Source organism: Pygocentrus nattereri, chromosome 14 (genome assembly GCF_015220715.1).
Source record: "Pygocentrus nattereri isolate fPygNat1 chromosome 14, fPygNat1.pri, whole genome shotgun sequence".
Lineage (NCBI taxonomy): Eukaryota > Metazoa > Chordata > Actinopteri > Characiformes > Serrasalmidae > Pygocentrus > Pygocentrus nattereri.
Window position 1 is genome coordinate 27,595,266 of NC_051224.1, and position 19,094 is coordinate 27,614,359.

Here is a 19,094-nt window from a genome sequence, read left to right on the forward strand (position 1 = left end):
AATAACGCGGGCTAGTCCCCCTCCGCCCGAGGAGAGGGAAACACGGCTCAAGTCCGGGTGCTGTCTGCTTTCAGACGGACGCACGAGACCACCTTGCCGTTCGCGTCTCCGTAAGGCGAGGAGCAGACAAAAACATAAGAACACGGTACACCCAAGACATCAAAGGAAACAACGGAGACGTCATCCGGACACGAAGCTAGAAGTACTCCCTCCTCCTCGCGACAGCTCTTCTTTCTATCGCCCCGTTCACCCCCTCCCCTCAAGAGGACGACCACCCATAGAACACCCTGCTGGACCAGCTTCGTCAATAAGCGATGCACCTTGTACTTCTAAAGAAATCGACAACGACGTTTTTCATATTTTTATGACAGCCATTGTCCTTCATCGCTGCGTTGACTCAACGTTATTAAGACTACGGACGCTTTTTCAAGTATTGACACTATTAGGCTAACGGGTTTCAGGGCTGAGGAAAATCTCATCCCTTGAAGCGAACATCAGTTAGGCGGTTTGCTGTTGGGTTAGTTCTGTCTTGCTCGATTTCGGCGGCTTTTCAAATCTTTTTGAAGTCTTTTTCAAATGTTTTAAGCTTCCGAACAGTTTTCTCATTTCTTCTCACTCTGCTTAATTCATAACGACAATGGTCTGACAGTCGACCGCTATAGACAATGCTACATTTCTAAGCTAACGCTGACAGTGTCAGTATTCTCTCGCACTGAAACAGTGCGGCTCGTATTAAAACGGGACGCTTTTACTACAGAAAGGAATTCGAGAAAACGTTCTGAGTGAAAAGTTTCGGGAGGAGAGGAGTGCTTTCAAGTCGGAGCCATCTCGGCCATATCCACAAGATTTCTTCAAAGGTAAGAACTCAGTAACCCTGTGGTATCAGATATCGCACCAGGGTTACATCATTTGCTCGCGTAGAAGGCGACGGATAATCGTCAGTTTGTTAGACTGAATATAACCTGACTGTCTGTGGTGTTGTCGAGAAATGAGACACGGTCAGTTGTGGAAAGCGCAAATGACCTATTTTTCCATCCAAGTGCCCTGATGTTTCGTTTGGCTCTCACGTTCGTGACGTAGACTACGTGCTCCGTCCTGGTCGTTTGAGAGACGGTGGATTTGGAGTAAATAATGTCGTGTCCACACTCATCTATTACTCGGGCTGTCTGCCCTAGTTCTGTGAGCTACAAATGTGCAAGATGCAATAGCAGGGCTAACAATACATATCTATAGGCCACCTAAGGCACAGCCTGACATGGGGAGTTATGGCTGTTATGGCTGTTATGGCCATATCCCGTGTGTCTTGATGTGGACGTCAATTACTTTTAAAACTGCCACACAAGCACAGAAGGAAAAAGCATAATATGGCATGCTGCTGCAGTGTCACCGTTTGTATCTGGGATTTGATGATGTGCAGAGGATGAAAAGCTATTTTCCTCTAATTAGGCAATTCCAATGGCCCTGTGCTTAATTGTGAGTGCTTTGGGTCTTGGAACGGAGTCTGTCCTCGTTGGCGGCCACACATGGTTCTATTGATACAGAGGCAGTCTGCTAGGAGGCAGTTAGCCAACTAAGATAGGGAATCTGAAATGAAAGAGCAAACAGTGCACACATAAATATAGCATATTTGGATCAGGTGTACTGTTTAACGATAATAACCATTTGCATTTCCCACTCCATTTCCATTTTCCTGCTGGTGTGTTCATGTATTAACTGAGAGTTAAGAAATCAGTAGACCAGTGATCCTTTTATCTTGGCTTTGATCCTTTTATCAGGCTTGAAACTGACCTGTTCTACACAGATAATGTGTGTATCTGTGTTTGTGTGTGCATATGCATCTCTTGAACAAACATCTCATATGCAGCACATGTGGCATGTCAGGTAGGGGCAGTCTGTGTCTTGAGGTCTTTTGATGTGCACTGATGAACAGACAGATGACTCTCATTTTACACTGTGATTTTTGAACACAGTGAAAAATCATGAAGAATTGTTTTCCGCTTAGCAGAGAATGAGATTTTATATAACATGAACTGCAATCATCAAAGCCAGCAGTTTGAGTTTTTCAACAACACCACAAAATTGGAGGGACAAGTAAGGGGTCTGGCTTGCAAACCATGTTTGGAAAGCTAGGCCAAAGCAGACCCACCCTGAAGAACCTCAGTGAATAAATGCCCATTAGGCAATCTACTGCTAAATGGGTGAAGAGGGGCCCCAAATCTGGTCACAGTTCATATGGTGGACCAGATGGAGAGCAGAGAGACTGGGCTAGAACACAGAATATTCTGATCAACACACTTTAACTGTTAAATCCTTTTAAATACAGCTGCTTTTGTATGAGTAAAATGAGCATGGTCTAAAGACCACAGAAAGTGTATTCCTGGAAGACAACACCTTCAGCATGAGGAATTAGCTCCCTGTAAAACCTGAGCAGATGAATGGTTGTCTCAATGGGGTTCCATTGCTGCATGAGATTATTGTTAGGCAGAAATGCACACCTAGCAGCAGGGAAAAGAAGGTTTTAAGCAGTCATTGAATTGGAGAGACATGAGGAGAGACATTACATTTGATATCACCACTGATGTCAAGATGAGGAATATTAAATTACACCATTTTTACAAGTTTGAAATGACTAGCCTACAGACACATCTTCCGAGACCTCCGTTTGGATCCAGCAGTTGAATTGTTATTTTCCAAATATGTGAGGTATGAACAAATAGTTTCTTTTATAGTTCACAGATCTAAGGAAACTAGAACATGCAGTCAGACAAGGCTTGGAAAAGTGGCTGAAATGATGTAGGATTTCATGTGTCTGTGAATTCTGTTATAAAAAACTACATGTGGTTATGTCTGCCTTGCTTGAAGGTAGTGCAAATCTGAATAGTAAGCCAAGCATCATATATTTATTAAACAGGTTAATGTGGCCTAGCATTAACTGAAGTGCAAAACTAAACTTTAGATTACACACAGATCTACAGAGGGCTGAGAGTCTGAGATGTTTGAAGTGCCACATGACCACATGAAGAGTGATTGTTGCAGGGGCACTGGGAAATGACAAAACTGTAACTCTTGGTCAAATAATGTAATTTGAGAGAAAGCTTTAGCTGTAATTCAGTCTGCTGATGCCAGTTTCAGTCTTTTGGTATTAAACTTAGCGCAAATTGTCTTCAGGAGATTTTCAGTTTTGTCACAATGATGGACATCTTTGATTGAATCTGTATTCATAATTAAAAATAAGATCTACATATTCCAAAAGTTGTGTATTTTTTAGCTTAGCAGGGCAGGATGCAAATGGCATGTTGCATGTCTGTGCAGGCATGGCCGTATCTAGCTAGGAGGACACCGAGGTCCAGACCTTGGTAGCTTCAGATGGGTTTCTCACTTTTCTCCATTTGTGATATTAAAGAATAAAACAGTGCTGTTTTGATAATGCCTACTCAGGGTGTAACCCACCCATTCAAAAAAGAGACATAATTTTTATTGTGCTTAATTTTTTAGGTTAGTAAGATAGTAAACAATTTGATTTGTGTTCTGTGGGTTCTGTCACTGTAATCAAAATATGACAAGCTCCAGCTAATTTTCTCCATCTTACAATCTCTGTTTAGGAAAAGTTGCAATGCTCAACTGCATTAGTGCATAATCAGCGTCTGTCATGTTAGTAACTAGTATTAGGACTCAGAGGTCCTCTGTAGTTCCTGAAGGGTTTTATCAGTGTGAAAAAAGCAACAAAACTACCCAAAGAACATTGACTGGTTCTCAGCTGACCTTGTAATTTCGGCCATAGACTTAACTGTCAGCGCTATTTCTTTCTGTATGAGACGCTTATGCTGCCAATGGTACCGGAGTAACTTAGAGTTCTTGAGTTGTTCAGGTATGCAGCACACATGCTATAGGCTAACATATAATTATTACTCTGTTTTCACATGTAATTACTATATATTTTTATGCTATGTAAAACATGTAAGAGTTTATAAGTGTAAATAACAGATTATGCTTGTATAATACATCCCCCAAAATTCCTCTTTCATTTGGACTGCTTGTAACATAAGTAGCTAAATCAGCATGCTGCATTCTAGCTATACATTATGAAGAAATCAGCAGGTACCGTAGGCTGTATTTTGTCCCAATGTCTGTAGGAGTAGTTGGCTTTACCATTAGCTGGGCTTTATATAAAGTCAATCTGAAACCTGATTTAGTATAGGTTTCAACATGTTTTAGTTGAAAATACATATAAATAAATAGTTAAATGATTAATTAAATAAACAGGGCAGTTTATGGAACAGAAATAGTAGTAAAAGTTTATAGAAGAATTGAAGGATTGGCAAAGGAACAGATGCAATGAAAAGGTGCATAACAATTATGATTTGGTAAAATTGAGAAAAAAAAAACTAAAGCAAAAACTAACAGTTGATATTGTGCATGTAAGCCATCCATCCATCCATCCATTTTCTAAGCCGCTTCTCCGTCATATTTCTGGAAAATGGACATCACTAAAATTTTGATGCTAGTTAAGGCCCTGTGCACAGACAGACCCTCAAATGGTGAAGTTGATACAAGAGCAGAGAGGCCTAAGTCAAAAACCCTCAGTGGGCCCAGTACAAACCGCCCTTCTTAGTTGGGTCCAGACCATGCATTCTTCTCCAGTTAAATTCTAACCACTAATCACAGCACGGCCTCACCGTTTCCTCTTGGAACGGCTCCTTCTTATCCTCAATGTTGTTGAGAGCCCTACCCCACCCCAAACAAGAATACCCCCCCAACACACCTTGGTGGGACATCTAAGGAAAATCTGTGTCCAATGCCAACTATTTACAGTTCTCCTACCTTTGTGCTCCATTGAAGCAGGGCTTTGGTAGATCACATCCAAAATAAATACAGAATTCTGTGCCCGAGACCAAACCACTGACATCCCACCTCACTCACTTTTCCTCAGACTGTCTTTATTTCTATTTATCTCTTCTTCTTATTAGAGGGAGGTATTTCTCCAACAAAAAGCTAAGGATGCAAGGTAGGAAAGCCAGATAGAAACTAAAACAGATCAAGAAACAAGACTAAATTAAGTGATCAAAAAAGTGAAGAAAACACAAACAGAAGCTCTACAATGAAATGGTCTTCAGAACGTATTTGATGTTTATGTAATGTGTGTGGCTCCAGATAGCCACATCAACATGATTGTTTTGAAGCTGTGAGCAATAAGTAGTGTAATGTACTGCTCCATCCTGAAAGCTCCAGCAGCTAAACCGGAGGCACAGATGTTTCATATTATTATTTACTTGCTTGGCCAACACCCTGGATTCTCCAGAATTACCCACAATAGTTCTGCCCAACTACAATGAGCAAGCAAGGACTTCAGAAAGTGTATGTGTATATGAGAAGAAAAAAGGAGAGAGAGAGAGAGAGAGAAATGTAGAGAGGAAGAGAGAGGAGGGAAAAAGAAGGAAAAGCAAGGCATTTCAGAAACAGAAACAAGTCTCTCTCAAGTCTGGGCCTGGGCTTGACGCTCTGTCTGGGCAAATCCATTCCCATCAGGGAGTGTAAGTCTATGAGTCTTGAGCACCCTCCCACTTTCCATGACCTCCTATTCTAAACTTTTTTTCATTGTAGTAAGCAAGACTTTTTGGAGAAAGATGTGGATTAAAAGTACAGTATAAAAAGTGTGAGTGTGTGTGTGTGTGTGTGTGTGTATATATATATATATATTAGTACTGTGCAACACACACACACACACACACACATATATATATATATATATATATATATATATATATATATATAAATAAAGTCATTATTAATTTTCTGTAAACTTATTCAAATATTAACATTTTCCTCCACAAACACAAACTACACAAATAAATTTATTTGATATTGATATGTGTATATATATATATATATATATATATATATATATATATATATATATATGTGTGTGTGTGTGTGTATATATTTATAATTATTATTATTAAGTCAAGAGGCTTTTATTGTCATTCCATCTATGTACAAGTACACAGTGGAGTGAAATTGTGTTCCTCCAGGAACAACACGGTGCAACAAGGAACAAAAAGTACAAAGTGCGAACGTGCAGACATCGTGTGCAAACAAACAAATAAGCTTGAAACTATATATATATATAAACTATAAATATAATAAATATGATAAATTAAACAGACATTAGACACAGTAAACAGACAGGACAGTGCAGCACCGACACACCCCACAATGCAGGAAATCTGTTTTTGGCTGATGCATAAACAAAAAAAAAACATTGTACAATTTAGAAATGTATAATATTGATAATGTTCTATAGAATTTTGTGAATTCCTTCAGCTATAATGAGGTCACTAGTGCGATGTATAAAATGCTTCAAATTAAAATATAAATAAATGTAGAATTTATAGGATAACTATATAATAATTTAAAAACTTTGCCTGAGAGCACAATTGCAGTAGCCAGAAGAATAGCAGTGAGATTAACATCAACAGACCCTCAGTGCATGGTTAATATCCCTGTCAAGGGTTTTGTTTCTAGCAGTATCTGAGCTCAGGTCTGTCTTTTTCTCTAAGCTATTGGTAACTAGCAAAGATACTTTCTCTAGATTGACAAAGTACTTCTTGTAAGTCACTCTGGATAAGAGCATCTGCTAAATGCTGTAAATATAAAATGTAAATGTACAGTCTCCTTCCAGTAGGTCTGTAGTATGCTGAACTGATGACTTTAACTTTTACCCCTCACAGCCCCCACCTTTGCTTACTCTGTGTTTATTCTCGCTTTCTCTCTCTCTCTCCCTCTCTCTCTCTCTCTCTCTCTCTTTTAGTGTAGATGGAGACAGAAGATGAAAGGCTCTTAGTGTTTGGGAGGAGCCTGTCGCTCAGCTGAGCTAAGTCACAGCAACAAAGGGAGGCAGTGAGGGAGGGAGCAAGATAAAGAGAGAAAAAGAGGGAGGGAGAGAGAGAGAGAGAGAGAGAGAGAGAGAGAGACAGAGAGAGACAGAAAAAAGCCTGTCATGTTGACCTTGTCTGGCTGCCAGGCACAAGAGGGTGGGCTAGCATGGAGGGGTGGCCTTGCTTTGAGAAAACAGGCGCCCCTGTGTGAGGGGAGTGGGAGAATGCAGCCAGGAGCAAAACTGGCAACACCACAGAAGGAAAGAACAGAGGCATGGTGAGAGGGAGTGTGTGTGCTACATGCTACACCATCTCCTTGAAGAACCATCACCAGCAGCCTCTTCTGTTGTTGTGGGCAAACAATACCCACCACTCAACACCAACATGCATGTTTTCAATTCACATCGGTTTGTCAATTAATTGTGTTGCTACCTCTTCCTGTTTTGTTCCCATCTCAGTGTGTTTTGATTTTGAAAACCAAACTCCTACACAGCCCCTAAACACACACACACTGTTGAGTTCTGTGGCCATGCTATACAAACTTTAATCACTGCACTTCTCTTTTTACGCATGCCACCAAGAGCCTGACACCACAGACATGCCTGAAAGATGCATTTACATAAAGCTACCTCTAATATCAAATTACATTGGTATTAAATTAAAATGCTCCTTCTCATGGACCCATGAGGTTTTTGGAGAGTATAAGTGGGTGAGGCATGCTGTCATAATATTCAGGGTCCAGTAAACGAGTAAGAGATTGTTGTAGCCTCTCCCAAAACTGAATATCTGCAGTGAGCCTGCCTGGAAGGAGCGCAGGCTTATTGTTTGCTTTCTGTGTTTTTTTATACTCAGAGCCTCTTGCAACAGGCAAGCAGTTCTGGGTGCAGGTGAATGTTTAAGGACAGGTTTGTCAGAGGTCTTACTACATGGCTACAATGCCTTGTGTCAGTGCTGAAATATAGCCAAGGGTCATCAGTTTGTGTGCAGTTTCCATATACCTGTCTGTCCCCATAAATCCTTTTCTCCAAGGTTATTTACTGTATCAGAGAAAATGAAGGCCAGACTCCTTCTTTTACCCTTACAAGCAGCAGAAGCTGGCTTTGCATCTGCTTGTTTGATTATGGACGATTACAAGTGTCTATATATCTTGGGGACCCTCCTCTCTGCAGTTCATATATTGCCTGATTTGAATCTCTTACATTTGCTAGCAACACTTTTACACAACACATTTATGCAACTGGCACTATTCCTGATGTGCAAATTGTCACGCATTCAGCTCCCTCTCTGGAGGACATGGACTTCATTTCCCAGAATTCTCTGGGAGATCTTGTGACTACACATCGGCACTCTGACTTTGGAGAGAACTCCATTTCCCAGAATTCTATGGCATCTCAGGTGACTTCGGACTCTTGCAAGTGCTCTTATGAGTGCTCTCAGTCCCCAGAGTATTGACTGTTTTCACCTGTGTGTATGATCATATGACAGGTAGTTTAGAGTACAAAAGCCCGGGCTTTAGTCAGACTCATTGCGAGGTATTGCTTCCCTGAAACTACTGAGCGTTATCTTCCTGTTCTGATTTTTTTTTACTGTGTTTTTTTTACCTTTTTGCTTCGTTTAATCCATTTTCGACTTTTGCCTTTTCCCTTGGTGCTTTCGCTTGTTTGTATGATCTGTGTTTTGACTTTTGGCCTGAATTTTGACTACAATTTGTGTTTTGCCCTTTTTGACTACGGTTGGTTTGTTTTTATTAAGCCACCTTCGTCTATCATCTGTACGCGTCTGGTTTTCTGTCAAAGTGTTACACAAATTAAGAAGATGCATTTTAGGAACATTACTAAGAACAGTTTGGTTGTATCAAGAGAATGCCATGTCAGAACAGATTAACTTATGTAGAACCACACAACTGTAGAACATTTGGGCATGTAGTGACCTGTTTAAGGAAGTCTGTGATTTTGCGACCTTGGATTGAGCATCATCTTGAGCCTCACCTGTTCTACACTGTATTTCTACTGCATTGACTTTGCAAAAAATTATTTGGAATTTATAAGCTAATTTGTTAGTATACGTGTTCTAGGCGTAGCATTTAAGTGTAAAAATAGAAGGTTAAACCTGTGGAACTTAGAGCTTATTTGAGTGTGAGAATGGGGGAAAAAAGCAAACAATTATTTTAGGAGTATAGGTGCCAGTCGCTAACATTCCTTGGGTGCCTTTTTGTTCTTGCCTCAGGGGGAAGTATTACATCTGCTCTGGCTTAGCCAATGAGGCCAGTTCAAGCAAAGGAAGGCTGTGTCAGTCATTCAGAATTATGTGCATTCTTGAATAACTAACAATATTAATGGCTTTATTGATATGATGTTATGTTAAAGATTACTAAATATCCTACTTTTACTCTCACCTTTTCATAACTACTGTTTAATTTTACTGGTGTTCAGGTAATGGTAGTCTGTTGTCTTTGATTAATGAACACAAATAAAGAGGATTCAGCTTCAGTAGTGTGGAACCACAGAAATTGTGCTTACCTGAATGTCCAGTCATATATATGAGAAGAGAATTCTGTGAATTACATGGATGGTCTGTTGGTCTGTTATAATCAAACTGATTCAGTAGCAATCCAGCAAAAATCTGTGATGTCCATTGTATCGATTTTCATTCTAGAGTATGTGCCTGTTCACAAGTCAAATAATTGTGCATATATAAAGTCTTTTCATTCACTTTAATTCCCTACATCTTGTGGCTTTCTTCCTGTCTCTTTAAGAACCATTTTTGAATAAGACCAAGCTTTTTATTACTTTTATTTAGTTCCTTTACCTTCTAAACAAATCTGCCTAAACGAAAAATAATTCATAAAGCATCTCTCCCAAAGAGTTTTCATTTGTGTTTTTTTCAGTCATTTGCACTGAGTGCACTTCCACAAAGTGAGATCTTTGTGCTATGGTGCCTGAGGGAAACCATTTTAGACCACCACTCTTGCTGTTTTCAGACACACAGAGACGCAGAAAGACAGCCCTTCCCTTGCTAACACTCTCCAAACCCTGTTATTGCATGCAGAAGTGTTCGGATTGCATCACTGGCTGTGGGGAAAGGCAGCGGGAATTGGTTCAGAGTGAAGGAGGGAGGAAATGAGGCACAGAGAGACACACAGACAGAAAGAAAGATCCAGAGAGGGAAGAACTGCGTTGATGTTCATGAAATTTCAGTATTTTAAGTGAGGGGTTGGGCAGGACATTGGAGTTGGTCTGATGTTGAAGAATGCTTGAAAGATTAGTCACTGGAGCCCTGGTATTTCTAGCACAAGCAATCCACTTATTGTGCAGGCTATATTTTGTGAATTGCTTTTGTGAAGTGTGAGTAGTAAAAATAGTTTTGGGGATTTATAGCTTAATATCTGCAAAAAATGAAAAAGAAAATGGCAAGCAATTTCACATCAATCAAAATTACACTTTAATCAAATGACATCATATGCACTGCATTTTATAAAAGCTCGAAATATGTTGCAAATTTGTAAATGCTCTGCAAACTCAGAAAACACTTTAATCAAAGTGATAACAGTTTGCAAATGCACTGCAAATACAGAAAATACATGCAAGTCCAGAAATGCTGCAGAGTCAGTTGCAACACAATGCATGTAATGTTATCTGGGGGCAGTTAAAAGGGATGGAGCTATTCAACTTTTATTTGAGCCAATATCACATAGTAAGAATTAGCTGTAGAGAGTAACAGTAAAATTTCAAATAGCAATACCACATATTACTGATAACTACCACAGTATGTAAAGCTATGATGTGTCTGAGAGCAAACTAACCAGCCAGGGTAACCATGAACTTACCAGTATATGAAGTTAGAAATGAGAATGTACAGCTAACTGAACTCACCTTAGCAGTAAAAAGATTGAAACAAACTAAAACCTACATGAGAGCACAATTACGATTAACAACCATGAAGTGGAGTTAGCGTAAAAATCCTGGGAAAACAAAGGGCCTTGAATTTGTGCTCTTTAATAAAACCCACCAGCAGGATAGGCAAAAACAATTCTGAAGAGGCTTATGGCAAAACTAAGCAAATTGTACTATATGTGTTTATTGGTCAAAGAAATTGGTTTTGAACAATATGGAAACACTCAAAGAAGTGTATTCTCTAACAAAGCTGATGTCAGCTGCTTATTTGTGAGCTTTCTGTTCAAATTTTCCTGTTTCACCTTAAATTGTGCGGCGGTTTTTAACGCCAGAATGTAACAAGCCGGCAAATAGAAAGCTGCCGATATGTAACATTACTGTCCTCATGTGTACAGCTCATTTTCATTTTATGCGATTAAGTTGAATAATTGCTGTGAATTCCCAAGCTAATGGCAAGGCTCATTGTATTCACTTAAAGGTAAACTCCACCAATTTTTTCACAATTTCACAATTCCAAGATTGTTTTACGCTGACTTTGTGATAAATTTATGGCCTAAAACATTTTGGTAATCCATTTATTTTAATTAATAAATAAGAAAATGATTAGAAAAAACTCAGAAGACATGTGTATGTTCACTGCAGGTTTTGAATCGTAAGTAAAATGTCAATATTTGTGTCGTAGACATGGCAACCCTGGCTCCTATCACTGCCACTGTAAAACAATGAGTCTGTAACTTTCTATACAATGAACCATTTATGTAAAGCCACTCTAAATTACTTTGTTTTATCGCAATGACAGAATTATGCTCTATGTTTTTCCCTTTAAGGTTGAAAGGTAAATGATGAGGGTAAACAAAATAACGGCAAAAAAATATTTTAAACATTGGGGATGTTCTGAAGTAGGCTGGCATTAACAAACCTAACCACACACACACATTTTCTAAGCCACTTCTCCCTCAGGGTCACGAGGGATGCTGGAGCCTATCCCAGCACTCATCGGGCGGAAAGCAGGATACATCCTGGACAGGTCACCAGTCCATCGCAGGACAGACAGACACACACATGTTTACACCTGGGGCAATTTAGCATGCCCAATTGCCCTGACTGCATGTCTTTGGACTGTGGTAGGAAACCGATGCAGACTCAGGGTGAACATGAACTCCACACAGAAAGGACCCTGGTCGCCCAGCTGGGGAATCGAACCCAGGCCCTTTTTGCTGTGAGGCGACAGCGCTACCCACCGTGCCACCCTAAAACCTAACCATGAAAAACTAATCCCATCCGAATAGGGCTTAAGGCTACTCTTTGAAAAAAAAAAAAACATTGTGTCCTGTGATGGTTTTATTTATCTTCTTTGGTAGCATTATGCTGAAATGAGATGACAAAACAATCTCCATTAAGGTTAAGACTGAGGAAATTTTACCATTACAAGACTGTGACACGTCTAAGAACCTGTGTCCCAAACAACACACCTTGGAACTTTACATACTGCACTATTGAAAGCACTTCTAAAAGGTGGTGCACTGTTTTTACATTGTGTTTGCTGGCAAAACTGGGTACCCTCAGTATTGCGCTTTTAAAATATATATATTTTATTTTTCCATCACAGTATAACTTTTGGGTAGCACAAATGCAGCTGTTTCCAATATCCATTTATGCCGACTACATGTAAAGGAGGTTAGTGTAAAAACCACATATACTATTGAGTAAAACATTAGCGATAACAAAGTGTATTAATGTAAGTTCAGGAGCTCCTCTGTTGCCTCTTGAAAAAAAAAGTGCTTCAGGGTATGAAATACAAGAACATCCTTGGTGTGTTTATTGGTGCTCTTTATTGATGTGTTGGCATGCAAAGTAAGGCAAACTGATGGGATCCATATCATTGATCTAAGTACAAAATCATGACTCACTATTAGTCATAACACAATTAAAATTTGGTCTGTATGGTTGCGTAAATGATGCAGGAGGTTTACGGATGACAAAAAGGAAAAGCCTAGGTTTGATGATTTACTATTTACTATGGTTATTCTTGTAGACTGCAGGGAATATTTGAATTATTCTAAACAAATTATAGTGTTATTTATTTTGAAGCATTATTTTCCACGTATAATCTTATGTATATCTATTGAGTAGATTGACACTGATCAGCTTACATTTAAATCAGTGCTAAAAACATTGTAATTTGATCTATAAAAAAAGCTTACAATTACTTGCAAACTGCAGTAGTCTCCCCCCTTGTGGAATGATAATGACTACAGTGTTGAAGTGTAATCAGTGTACTAATGTGTTATAGAGCAGAGAACGTAACAGCACTGCATTTCCAGAGGTATTGTTGAGCAACCAACACTGTAACTGTGGACAGGGAGTGTTCAAAATAGTCTCTCTATCATTTAACTGTGGTAGATGTTCAACTACACTTTTGGTAAATCCCCTAAACTGCAGTCAATGACAAAATAATTACTCTTATAAAAATTCTCTTATCTGATGGCTTATTCGATCCAGCCAGATCTCATTATCTACACTTAGGAATTGATGTCTCTCCAATGCTGCACTTCAGCTAAGCCTTATGACAGCCAGCCTCTTGACCAACGCCTGGGTATGTTGATGTAAAGATGGTGCTGTTGAGTGGTCTACAGGTTTCAGCCTCTGTCTCTGCCATTCCACCCTGCAACCTCAAGTCTCCTTCCCCTGAGTCAAGTCAGGTCAGGCTACATTTCATAATCCCGGCCTTGGCTGTGTTTGCTGGGAGGACAACAAGCGCCAAGTGTGAAAACGCCTGCGTCTGTTCTCAAAGGGGTGCCTCACACACCCTGAGCCTGCAACTGACGTCAAGTCTACTGAAAAAAAGGAACAGAAGCCTGCTTAAAGTTTGTGTTAATCTTCTCCTGTGGGTTCAGGCACTAGGGCTGCTGATAGACCCAGGGAGAGAAGGAATAATTGGGAACTCAATTCTATTCCAGTTAGTTGTGGTCTTCTTCACTATCCAGATGTATACAGACTTGTGCATAAGAGGAAGTCTGAAGATCTCTCAACCTATTACTTGCACTTCTTTGTATGGCAGAATCATCAGTGCTGTTTATTTAAAATAGCAATGTGTGTCTGATTTGTAGTGGTCTTCTTGAGTCTCACTTCATCTCACACAAAGCCTCTGGCTTCAGCCTAGGCAGTGCTCTCTCTGCTAGTGTGAAGTCACAACTGCAGCTCTCCCTTTCTCTCCCTCCCTGCCTCCATTCTATCCCTAGCCTCTGCAAGGAATTCCTTAGTGTCTGAGACTTCTGGCTGGGGGCCATTTGTAGCTTGCTAAGAGGCTTCCTGTTGCAGTCCCTCTCCCCACCACTTCTCCTTCCCTCCCTCTCTCGGCTTTCCGCCACTTTTTTCTCTCCTTTTCTCCCTCCCTTTTGCTATTTGAGATCACACAACTCTCTTTTGGCAGGTGGCTGCTTTTGGCCATGCTTGAACTGTAACCATAGACAATTTACTTGAATTGCCGATCTCTCAGTTATAAGTTTTTTTATTTGCACATCTTTGTCTCTATCTTTCCCTTTTTCTCCCAACCCTTCTCAGTTTTGGCTGATTATGTAATATCCCATAATCTACCCAGAACATTTTTATTGGGGAAAAGAGAAAATGGAGAAATAGAAAAAAAAATTGAGACCCAACAGATTTGACTTAACAAGGTGCATTAGGAAAAACAGATCAATTACCATACTTATTCAACATAATGAATGCACAGAAGAGGGCTGTCCCTGTGAATGGCGTATACGCTATGAATTATACAAAAAAAGAAACATTGTTTGAGAGAGGGAGGGATGATGGCAAAACAGTAGGGGTGGGAGAAAAAAACTCAGAGGGAAAGAAGGATAAGGGCAAGAAAGGGGGGAAGATGGAGGGAAAAAAGCAGAGAAGGAGTGAGAGGGGCCCTGTGGAGGCGGAGTGGAAACTGAGGTTTCCTGTCTGAGAAGGCGGCTGGCTGAGGCAAAGGGGAGCAGGAAAAAAATCTCTCAGCTTTGGGATTGTGTGTGTGTGCTAAAGGATGAGGGGTGGATGGAGGCTATGGTTTGAGTGTGTGTGTCACTAGAGGTCGAGATCAGTCTGCCCTTAGGGGAGCTCAGGTGAAGGAGAGAGAAATTGAGAGGGACAAAAATATTTAAATCATGAATGTGAGAGCAATAAAATAGAGTAGATGATAACACAGAGAAAATGATTACAAGGTGTCAACAAAATTGCATCAATCTCTCATCTCTTTTGTCATTTCACACCCTATAGCAATATTGTAACTGTACAATTAAACAACTATAAAGATTTTCTTACTCTTAGACTATAAGCTAAGTATCTTTACAGCAGAAGTGGTAACTTCTATTATTCTAATGAACTGAAATTTAACATGAAGTTAATGACACAGCTTTATCTGAAAAAATAACATGGCACCTTCTTTTGACACAATCCAAACTCTTCTGTATTCTCCAATTGTGAACTCCAGACTCTAAGGATAGTGTTCTTTATTGCATGGCACTGAGAACATTACAAAATTAATCTAGGCTTCTTCAAGATCTTGCAGTCTGCCTTTGTTTGTTTTCAGGAGATATTTAATGAGGCAGTTAGATATAAGATTGCATAAGGAACGATAGCGTTCAAGGAAAAAACTAACAAAAACAGCAGCTCCAAAGTGGATTGAAAAAATGGCTAAATATATAGAGAAAACTGGACTCCTAACAACTGAACAAGACCAAAACTGTCACTATCAGATAAACATTACTTAAATTTTGATAGCAGAAATAAGCTTCACTCTTGCTTCAGATTTAAAATAAAAAAACCTTCCACTGTAAGAAGACAACTCAGTTCGGTGGATCTGAAAGGATGTGAAGCTGTCAAGATGCTGAAAATTTGCAACTCAAGCAAAAAGCTGCTGATGTTCTCAGAACATTGACTACTCCAAGGTCCAGACCTCAACATCAGTAAATGTTTTTGATATCACTGCTGCTGTGAGAAGCAGAAAATGCTAAGAAGATTCCTGAAAATAGTGGATACACATACTTAAAAAAATTTGATTGCAATTAGTTGTTGCTTCAGTGTAATTTTCTGCTGTTGACACTTGACTGGACATGCAACAAATCAAAGGGAGAACTCTGACTTTTGCACAGTGCTGTATATGTACAGACGGCATCACATAGAGAGACATTTAGGCAGTAGGTACTGACATAATAACATAATACTGATCGTAAACAAAACAAAAATAGGGAATCACATTTGCACACCAACAAACCACAACAACATAAAACTAGAGCAAGAGAAACTGCTTATAAAGAGAAAAGAATACTAATGGGAAACACTATAATTAGTAGGCAGGACTTGGGAGGAGAACCCCTTCCTCCAACAAGCAGCTCTTGAGGCCATGGGGGAGTCGATATTGCGGCGGGTAGGATAAAGGAAGGGTCTGGAACAGGAACCATGGCAGGACTGGGTGAAGTGGCATGGGCCATGACAAGTGCAGAGACAAGGAGAGATGATGTGACAACACAGTAGCAACAAGGCACAGTGAAACTCAAGACTGGACAGAGAAAGAGAAACATAAGGGCTACTCATTTAAGCAACAAGATTAGAAACATTAAGCAAAAAAGGGGAAACAGACTACACAATGAGTAGGTGGGATATGAGAGAAAACACAGAAGGAGACCAGGAAAGGAGCAGATGAGTAACAAGTGAAAGCAAGTCATAACATAGAATAGCATTGTACAATCTTGGGCCACCACGAGCTGCCTAAACAGCTTCAGAGCACCTTCGCATAGACTCCATTTACACCTGGCATTAACATGGGTCCTGGGTTAGTAGACAGCTCTAAGCATAGGTGTGAACTGGGTTCAGTGTGTCTTGGAGATTGGTGATTATTCAAACCACCTTGTATGTGTCAGTGACACATACAATCATATAACGTGTGTGTAGTATGGACTCTAAAGTATCTCAATATATGAACAGCATTAAAGAAGAACCACCTTAATCAGTTACATTCCATTGATATTTTGACAATGGTCAAATAGAGCGATGTCTAACGTGGGCCCAAAATCTTCTACAGGTTGAGATCTGGTAACAGAAAGGCCACAGCATATGACTTACATAATTTTCATTGACATATCATTGCTATGCGGAAGTGGGCACTGTATTACAATATATGTGTTTAATCACAGGTTAAAAGTAATAAGTCAGAATAACTTGGTACTGATCTGTAGTGAGTCTTTCCTCTAGCGGGACAATTGGACCCAAACCTTGCCAGCAAAATGAACACTACTCAGATGAGCAGCCTTTGTGACTGAAGATTCTATCACCCGTGCCCAATGAGCCCACTTTCAAAGTCACTTAGGTCTTTTCCTTTGCTACCTTAATCCATAATTAAGGTCATCTGGGCCTATTTAGCTATTGTCATATATGCCACAGAGTGTAGTAGGATGTTAATTGCTTAATGTTCTCCTAGAGTACCCATGTCTGGAAGAATCTGTAATTGTTATGGTTCTCCAATCTTTTATTCAGTTTTTCCTTAAATTTTTTCGCCCATGTATACCGCACATATGTAAATGAAACAGGTTCTTACCAAAACAGTTTCTGCAATGTTATTTCCATTTTTGTGCAATGAAGAATGACTTGCACTCAAGGATAACATAACTGTACCAAAAATAATGAGTTTCAAGACATACTCTCAATTTAAACTATTCATATGTTCTGGAGTGACATTTGGATTAGGTCATTTGTTCGCAGTTCTAGTTCTGAAGAGCTCTTGCACTTCCCATTTACATGTGACAGCAGTGGAAAAGATGAGAAGCTATAACTGTAGACACAACCTGGTCTTCTCCTTTAGAATGTTGTAGATCATTAAAGAATGTTGTTGAGCATTAAACATATCTGTATTACTTATGTTTTTGCACCTAGAATGTGATATTGGAGACCCCACACCCTCTCTCTGCTTGGTAGCACAGCAGCCCTTTCTGGTGTAGAGAGAGACTCAGGAGGGGTGCTCTCCTGGAGAGGCCAGAGGGGGTATGGGGGAGGGGGGTGGTCAGTATTCAGTTACATTCACTGCAAGGGCATCATGGTTCTGTACAGAAGAACACAACATACAGCAAATACTTATAAAACACAGTCAAAAAGAATTTTCAATCCACCACCCCCATACATTAGTACCTTATTTAGTCCAAAACAATGTGTAAACTATGCCTGGTAAACCAAAATTTAGAAAATCAATAAATTGGGCTTATTACTTTGGCTTTATACCCGTTATTTTTCTGATTCTGCAACCTTCCACACCTCGTCTTTACTCAACAAAAGGATGGGTTTGAGACTTCCTCAATGGGGTCAGTATATATTAGTTTTACAGTGGGTGCTGGGGTCATTTTGGAAGCATGGATGTTTCATTTAAACTTCGCTGTTAATCCCTTGCACACCACCCCATCCTTGCCCACCCTGAGCTCCTTCATCCAGCTGCTGTGGCGTATGTTTACCCTGCTGGGAAGAAGAGTGAAAGAGGGGCCCAAAGAGGGATATGGAGGGACAATGCAGCCTTTCAAAGACTTGCCGACCCCATGGCACAGTGGGGAAGTCTGCATGGGGCAGAGCGACACTCTCTCCACAAACTTCACATGCACCCGCCACCCCTGCTCCACTGGCCCTCAGAGCAAGCACTCTCTTCAGGAGTTCCTTCGTTCTTGCCACACAGAACACTAGGCTGTGTGTTCTGAAGAGGCCATCACAAGTCTCTTAGTCACTAGAGCTACAAAGGTATCATGAGGTGAATAAACAAACTGTCAAATGTCTTAATCACCCAAAAATGCAGCAACCATAACAAAGTGGTACAAGGCAATTCTAAAATGGTTTGAACAAAAATGTTTATATGAACAGCAATCAAAAGTTAGATTAATTTTCATAGTGTTAACAGTTCCCACACTCACATTTATTCTTTTAGCCAAAGTATTAGTATGTTTGTCTATTCCAGTCACAACAATAACAGTATCTTGAAGTGTGCTCTATAGAGGAACATCATCTGGAAGAAGGTCAGTGAGAAGGTTGGGCTGAATTGTGCCATTCCTGAATGCTCACAGTTTGTGCCAGAGGGTGGACATTAAGGGTTCAGGTGAGCTAATTAAACATAGGAAGAGATGATTTATTACAGCTGTCTTCAAACATGGACCAGTAATGGTTTGCACATGGACCCTATAACCCATGTGAGAAGGCCTTTTGTTTTTGGCCCCTTTGGAGTCCTTCTTGGCTGAAGCCATGTGGTGTGGGGTGCTTACAAAGATCACCACAATAATGGGGGGGGGGGCATACCTGCATCAGGAAT

At 40.0% G+C, this 19,094-nt stretch overlaps 1 protein-coding gene across 2 annotated transcripts in view; it reads left to right on the forward strand.

The window, feature by feature from the left end:
* glis2b (GLIS family zinc finger 2b) overlaps positions 1-19,094 on the forward strand; it is a 45,296-nt gene continuing 26,202 nt past the window's right edge. For both annotated transcript variants that reach the window (XM_037544540.1, XM_037544541.1), the window contains exon 1: positions 1-857. The gene's annotated coding sequence lies outside the window, so the exon portion shown is untranslated. The remainder of the gene's footprint in view (positions 858-19,094) is intronic.